Raw genomic sequence first — 6,202 nt, forward strand, 5'->3', positions numbered from 1 at the left:
AGAGCACGTTGGCAAAACGATGTGACAACAAACCCAAGAACACGGCACGGGGCAGCGACGCAGACCTCGAGCACCACTGAATGCCTGCCAGGGCACACAGGCACTTCACCTGATTAATTAAGAGTCATTAGCCTCCATTGCCAGCCCTTTTCTAATTAATGACCCAGTGCACGGTGGCATTTACAGGACCTGATTTCATTACAGGAGTGGCAGGAAATATTCTGCCTCCCACGTGTGGCTGGCTCCTTTCTCACCGCCCTGTGCTTCAGCTCTCGGCTGCTTCATGAAGACTTCAGGATCAGCAGTGACTGCAAAAACCATCCCAGTTTCACAGTTTCTGACACAGGCAAGGGTCCCTCCAGTAAATTCCAGTCTGGACCAGTTAGGAACTGGTCATCGCTCTCTCCAGCTCAGCACTGATATAGGATGGGTTTCTGAAAGCAGCACTGTTTCTCCCAATGAAGTCTCATGGTAACCAAATCTTCCTCCCATTGCCAGTCCTGTCTTCCAGGAAATGTGCAGAACTGCACTAATTCAGCCTTCCCACCGCGCTGCGTCTCTGCTGTTACGGAGGTATTTAATGATACAGCCTGAGCTCAGTGACATCTGAGGGGGTCCTACCCATCACCATCAGCAGATTGGACTGGGCCCATAGTAAATTGGTATCAGACTTTCCAGGGCCTGCCTTGTCAGATGAAGATGGATGGATGGAGGGATGGATGGATGGAGGGAGGATGGAGGGACTGAGGGATGGAGTGATGGAGGGATGGAGGGAGGGAGGGATGGATGAAGGGATGGGTGGAGGGACGGAGGGAGGGATGGATGGAGGGATGGATGGATGGGTGGAGGGACGGAGGGCGGGATGGATGAATGGAGGGATGGATGGAGGGATGGAGGGATGGATGGAGGGATGGAGGGATGGATGGATGGAGGGAGGGAGGGATGGATGGATGAAGGGATGGGTGGAGGGACGGAGGGAGGGATGGATGGATGGAGGGATGGATGGATGCTGGGATGGAGGGACAGATGAAGGGATGGAGGAATGGAGAGAGGGATGGATGGAGGGAGGGATGGATGGAGGGATGGGTGGATGGAGGAATGGATAGGCGGATGGATGGAGGGATGGATGGATAGATGGAAGGATGAATGGGCAAATGGATGGATGAATGGATAGAGGGATGGACGGATGGAGCGATGGAAGGATGGATGGATGGAGGGCCAGATGAAGGGATGGAGGAATGGAGAGAGGGATGGATGGAGGGAGGGATGGAGGAACAGATGCATGGAGGGATGAGAGAGGGATGGATGGAGGACAAAAGAAGGAGAACCACCAGGCTGAGCAGCAGAAACCCCTGTCTGCCTCACCAATGTGCTGGGAAGTGAGCACTGCTTTGAATCCATCAGGCTCCTACTCACTGTGGGTCCTCATCTCAGCTCCTCAGGGAAGATTCAGGCACCTCATCTACAAACGTCAACTCATTTCTGCTCCTCAACGCTGAAATCGGCAACGTGGAGGTCTCATCCACAGCATGGTCCTGCATTTCATGGTCAAGCCTCTTTTAAAGCTTTCTCACTGCCAGAGTAAGACCCCATGGAAACAGGGTGTATTTTTGTGTCCCCCATTTCCAAAGGGTGATTAAAGATTAAAGAGAATCCAGGGCCAGACGTGAGCTCTGGCTGCCATTGAAAATCAGAGGTAAAGATGCGATGTTTAGCTCAGAGGCCCAACAACCCAACAAAGTTGAGGCTGGTTTTCATCTGGACGTTGGAGTCAGCTCCATTTTCTTGTGTTGTAAAGATCTGGACAGGAGGCAAAACTTGGCTGCACATTTCGGGTTACTCCATCACGTCCGAGGCTTTGCAGGTCTGGAAGTGTCAGCGTCCAGCTCTTGCTTTTCACAGAAAATTGGTGCACTCCTGCCTTGCATCTGGGAGCATTTACCATTTCAGCAGCCTGGAAATCAACAGATCCCAAGGAAAACACCAGCAAGCCTTACTGATGGACTGCTTTTCCCGTAACGTGCTGAACAGTAACGCAATGCAGACACCGTCAGCTGAGAAAGTGAAGCGGATCCTGCCTGAAACGTCTGAAACTGGGGACCCCAGAGGACAGAGAGAGCCGTGCACTGGCATTAAACCTTCCCTACAGAGAAGGATGCTACAAAGGAGCTGGATGCCTCCAAGCACATTCAATTCCTCACATTAAAAGTGACTTAAAGCCATTGCCTTTGATACCTTGTTTGGAATGAAACTATCCCGAATTACAGCGCTGTTGGGATGCAGCTAATGGCCATCAGTGACTTTTGGGAATCCCTGCGCCTTCCCCTGGGTGACGACACCAAGGCAGAGCCTGGGGACCTGCAGGGAGGGAGCTGAGCAGGGGACAAGGTCCAAAACCTTCCTCCATCTCTGTCCCCCCGAGATGGTTCAGGTGCAGTGGTGCCTCCCCAGGCAAGACCTGGTTTTGATCTTGACTGCATCCGCTGCATCCCAAATGTGGAAACAAGGGCATCACCTCCTTAAACAGAAAATAGACCTCTTGAGAAAGAGAAAAGTGAATTTTTGGGAGTTTTCTGCTTTAATAGAAGCAACTGATCTTGTACAAACAGGTTGGAGGGAACGGGAAGATTTGATTCAGGGACTTGAAACATTTCTCTCTCCTCTGAAGATTTTGCATTTCCACGGGCCTCTAAAACCACCAGGTTTCCCAGGCAGGAAATGGACAATTTGGGTACAAACGTAGTCATGGCATTAAGTGAGATATAGGGGTTTTTCATGACTTCATCACAAACTACAAATACAGCTGAATGACACCTCATTGTGAATGTCCTCGGCGGCACTATCTCGAAGCACTCTTCCAGCAAAACCAAATTAATCTCCTCTATGTGTGAGGCTGGATAAAGCAAGCCAGCAGAAACTATGGAGACCACACATCTGCATGGACAGACAAGTAATCTGGGGATTTACAGGCCAGAAGGGGTCATCTTGAACACCTTGTGTGGCCTCCCTACATGGTGGACTTGATGCAGCCACCCTTCTGCTGCAGGATGCTCATCAGATGGGACCATAAAACAGCCGTGAAATGATAACTCAGACCACATCACAAAGCCATGAGGTCCAGCTTCATGGCAGTGCTGAACTCTAAATGCTTTTGGAGAACCAGCAGTGGATCTCTGGTGGGGTTGGCAGCAGTAAGTTAAACCAAAAGAGACTTTGATGTCACCTACATGAACCTTGGAGAACACTGAAGTGCTGGAGTGGGGCCAGAGGAGGCCACAAAGATGATCCAAGGGCTGGAGCAGCTCTGCTATGGAGACAGCTGAGAGAGTTGGGGTTGTTCAGCCTGGAGAAGAGAAGGCTCTGCAGGGACCTTATAGCCACCTTCCAGGACCTGAAAGGTGCCTATAAGAAATCTGGGAAGAGCTGTTCACTGGGGCATGGAGCGATAGGACGAGGGGTGATGGTTTTAAACTGGAAAAGGGCAGATTTAGGTTGGATATGAGGAAAAAGCTCTTCCCCATGAGGTGGTAGATCAGTGGCACAGGTTGCCCAGAGAGGTGGTGCAGGCCCCATCCCTGGAGATGTTCAAGGCCAGGCTTGATGGGGCTGTGAGCAACCTGATCTGGTACCAATGTCCCTGCTGACTGCAGGGTTGGACTGGATGAGCTGTAAAGGTCCCTTCCAACCCAGCACATTTTATGACCTTCTGCACGATCCAGGTGACAGGGACCTCAACTCAGAGCTGAGCAGTCACTGGTAAAACCATCTCCACCAGAAAGGCATCCTGTCTCCATCTGAAGACATCAAACATGGGGGAATCCACCTCTCCTCCGAGATGCTCACAGCTTCCTCCTTGTGAATTATCCGCTTCAGCTCCTGGCTGCTCCTTGGTGGGTCTCTTCCACTCCAGAGAAGTACAGAAGTGCCGTAACCAAACCCCCCCTCTGCTCTTTTTCAAAAGGACTGAGGTCTCAATCTCTCGGCCAGGGCTGTTTCTCCTGCCCCTTCCATCATTTCAATGACCCATTTCACCACAATTTTGTTTCTCAACAGTCCTGAGCCAAGAGCCCTGTCAAAACCCAGTAAAATGTGTTCCCTCAGCAGAGCTGAAATGCTGCGCTCTGTCAAAACAGTCAGCAGTTACCTTCCCCTGGAGATTAAAACAGTGAAGAGGACACAGAATGAGCCATCGAGCTACAAGGAGGACACAAACACATTCACCAAAAAGCCACCTTCTTGTACAGCAGACGTTGAGGCTCTGAACGCTGAGCTCAGCATCACCAGTAGCACTCGCACGCAAACCCCTCCAGACTCAAAACTATCCCAGACTGTGTGTTTCTGGCTGTCTTTATTTTGATTACTTGAGGCTTTTCCTTGGGAATGATTTTTTTAAAACACTTTGTCATCAGCTAAACGGCCCCCAGGCTCAAAATCATGAACCTCCTAAGTAGTTTGCACACTTTTGAGACAAACTTCAAGCCCTAAAATGCCTCCGAGCATCCAAAACACGGCATTAGAAGTTTCTACTCCTTTCAGCAGATCAATCCAAGCTGATTCAGGTCCAAAATCTGAGGTTTTTTTTGACTCAGGGAGCACAAACCCCCCCTCCAACTCGCCCATTTGCTCCTGGTGGTGTTCACAGCGACGTCGGCCAAATGGATCTTAAAAATATTAGACCTAAACCAGAGCATAAATCCAGAGTCTGCCTGGCAATAATGCCCCTAACCAGTACTTTATTCTTATATATAAATACAAAAGTGGAGTAAAATCAATATCTTCCAGCAGTCTCCTTGCTCGTGAGGCTTTCCGCTTAAGCTTTAAATGAGGTGTCACATCTAATTTGACGGTGGAAACATGACGAATGTCTATGCCCTTGGAGAAGTTCTGACAGCTCAACTCGGTGACCTGGATTGATTTTTGGGCTAACAGCAAACTCTGCAAGAAACCAAGAGCCTCACTGCTTGCGTCAGGTCTCTATCAGAAAATTAAAAAGGAGAAGGAAGCCCTTAGAGGAGCTGGATAATTTTGGGGAGACCAAGAACAAGCACTCGGGAAAAGGATTGGCTTCCATCATTCCCAAATATGCACCAGTTCTTGGCTCCAGAGGCGCCACCATCGCCATCCTGGGCACTGGGAACTGGGCTTGTTTAGCCTGGAGAAGAGAAGGCTGAGGGGAGACCTCAGCACCACCTACAACTGCCTCAAGGGAGCTTGGAGAGAGGTGGGTGCTGGGCTCTTCTCCCAGGGGATGGGGGATAGAACAAGGGGAAACGGCACCAAGCTGTGCCAAGGGAGGTTCAGGTTAGAGAGAAGGAGGAAGTTCTTTCCTGAGAGGGTCGTCAGAAGCTGGCACAGGCTGCCCAGGGAGGTGGTGGAGTCACCATCCCTGGATGTATTTAAAGAGCGGGTAGATGAGGTACTTAGGGATATGGTTTAGGGGGTAGACAGGAACGGTTGGACATGATGATCTCAGAGGTCTTTTCCAACCGAGCGATTCTGTGATTCTGTGTGATCCTCACCCATCAAGGAAGGGAAGCTTTGCGCATTTGGGTGTTCATGATCTTCATCCCACTCATATCCCAAATCCTGGTTTTGAGTCCTTCCCATCCACTTGATGAAGTCTTTCCCTTTCTGCAGGAAGCACATGGGGACCCAAGACTTCTACAGCTCCCATACATCTGCAGGCTCACAGCACACTCGGCTGCTCCCGTTAATATCATAAGGAATGCAATTAAAAATCAGCCAAACCAGGCTTAACGGAGATTAGGGAGTGCTCTGTTAGCAGACTGGGAGATGGCAAAGTCCAGAATAATGAGAAGGTACCAAATATCCCTGAAACTGTTCTAAATCAAGGATTTATTTTCAACTTGGTTTGGACCAGGAAGGTGCCCCCATCAGCCCCTTCAGCCCCACAGACTACACCAGGGTCCCTTCACTTTCTGGACCAGCACACACGTGCTGGGTCAGAAGATGATTTACAAGACTCCTTAGGAGGAGTTGTGTGTGTGCACATTCACAGATGCACAAGCAGGATAAATCACATCTTGTTTTGCCACGGCTGACTCCATCCCCTGCTCCCTCTGTGACCGTGTTCGATCGGACAGGCACTTGCTCCTCAGCAAATGCAACCACACACAGAGAATCACACACAGAATATGAGGAGTTGAAAGAGACCTCTGAAGCTCCCCCAGTGCAACCCCCC

This window comes from Mesitornis unicolor, unplaced genomic scaffold (assembly GCF_000695765.1).
Source record: "Mesitornis unicolor isolate BGI_N332 unplaced genomic scaffold, ASM69576v1 scaffold15842, whole genome shotgun sequence".
Taxonomy (NCBI): Eukaryota; Metazoa; Chordata; class Aves; order Mesitornithiformes; family Mesitornithidae; genus Mesitornis; species Mesitornis unicolor.